Here is a 1,852-nt window from a genome sequence, read left to right as displayed (position 1 = left end):
ACATGCTCTTTCACTTGTTACATGTTTGCATGTGTGTGTGTCTTGCTAAACTACTCTCTCAACATTTTGTGCATGCACATTTTAAAGACAAAGTATCTATTAGTTTTCATCAATTAGACTGGCGTGATCCTAAACGTGTAATAACACGTGAAGTTGTCAAAGGACTTTGAAATGCTGCTGGTGGGGCTGTGACAGTTGGAGTCGTATCTGGCAGTACTTGCCAGACCTGCAGAGGTACCTACCCTGGAGCCCAGAAATTCCAGGCTTGATAGGTAATAAGACAAAATCACATAGCATCCTAATAAACGTAACATTCCTGGACAAGGTTATGTATGACAACAGTGCAACAGAGAAGGAGTGTGAACAACCTAAACCCCTGAGCAGGAAGCTTCCCACCGGAAGCATCCTAAAGGGATGCCATGCACTGGGAAAACGGGAATGAGCAGTCTTTATATTTTGAATTGGGAAGAGCTCGAGGATATGCCATTAAGTGGAAAAAGCAAGGTGCACAACGGTGTGTGTGGTGTGCTGGCTACCGTGGTGCAGAAAGAAAACAACGTATCTGAATGCATCAATTTTCTTGTAATTGCATAGAAAGCTAGGGAGGGAAACCTGGGAAACCAGGAGCTTTACTGCGGAAGGTGAACCAGTGACTGCAGGCAGCGGGGGAGGAGGCCTCACCGTATACGACTTTACTATGTTTTTAACCAAGAGGCTGAATTATCTATTCAAAAGATTGCGTTTCTCAAAAAAGACAAAAAAACAAAAACCAAAAAACAACCCACGTCTCTGAGGACACATAGGGATAGCCGGGGACAGGTGAGGACAGCTTGCAGAGAGGTCACTCTGGGGTTAGTCCTGGGGGCGCGGGAAAACTGGACAACGGGTGAGTCTCAGAGGTGGCACCTCCTCCCGGGGCCCTGCAGGGGACACCGGCCATGAGCCTTAGAGAGCTGGGCCAGTGCTGGACCCTCCAAGAGAACTTGGCCTTGACCTTACTCAAGGTCGACAGCCGGCCGCCCCACGTAATTAAACGGTCAGGTATTAAGTGCCAGCGTCGAGTCAAGTCCTCTACGGTTCTGAGTTCGCAGGCAAACCCGGCAGTGCGGGGACAACAAGCCGCCACAGCTGGCCTGGGTCCCTCTGCAATCGATCGTATTTAAAGAGAAAACAAACGGTTAGCCAGACTTTGCCTGGATGATTCCACAATGCTCCCTGTGGCTTTGTACTGTTGACTCAAGGAAGGGAGGGAAATGAATATTTTTAATCCAGCATTATTCATATAAAAATGTCTCAGTTTTGTTTTGTTTTCTCAACCACAGGCCCAAGATGGAGAAGTATCTCCCAGTTGTGCACTGCCACCAAGCATGCTCCCGTGCCACGGGAATCGGCAGAGGCGATCCGGTCCCTCATCCCTTCCTCCAGCAAGTCTTTCTTGAGCACCTGCTGTACGCCAGGCTCTGCGCTGGGCACCAGAGGTGGAGACAAGTCACGGAGGTCAAAGTTAGAGCTCAGCAAATGACCCACCTGCCACCTCCAGAACCAGCCTGTCGATTTCTGGCTTCCAAGTCCCAAGACCCGATCACCTTGGGTGGTCTTGGGAGCTAAGGCAGCACCCCTGTCTCCATCTCCCTGCCCAAGCCCCATGTCTTCCTCTTGCTGTAAGTGGCAGAGGGGACTCCAGGACGAGGCCACTTGCTCCCCCTTCACTTGGAGATTAAAGCAGAGGATTTTGGTTGGAACGCAGCCCTCGGGCAGAACAGTCAGGAGGGGATGGGGTTTCTGCACTCAGGGGGTGGAACTGCAGATCAAAGGACACCTCTGTCTCCCAAAGACAAATGCCCCTTTCTGT

General features: G+C 50.4%; 1 protein-coding gene across 1 annotated transcript in view; it reads right to left on the bottom strand.

The window, feature by feature from the left end:
- The window catches only part of CCDC40 (coiled-coil domain containing 40), a 60,725-nt gene that overhangs the window by 27,558 nt on the left and 31,315 nt on the right, over positions 1–1,852 (bottom strand). The window lies entirely within an intron of this gene.

Source organism: Galeopterus variegatus, unplaced genomic scaffold (assembly GCF_000696425.1).
Source record: "Galeopterus variegatus unplaced genomic scaffold, G_variegatus-3.0.2 Scaffold1721, whole genome shotgun sequence".
In the NCBI taxonomy this organism is placed as follows: Eukaryota; Metazoa; Chordata; class Mammalia; order Dermoptera; family Cynocephalidae; genus Galeopterus; species Galeopterus variegatus.
The sequence above is the reverse complement of the archived record's forward strand: the minus strand, read 5'-3'. Positions and strand labels throughout refer to the sequence as shown.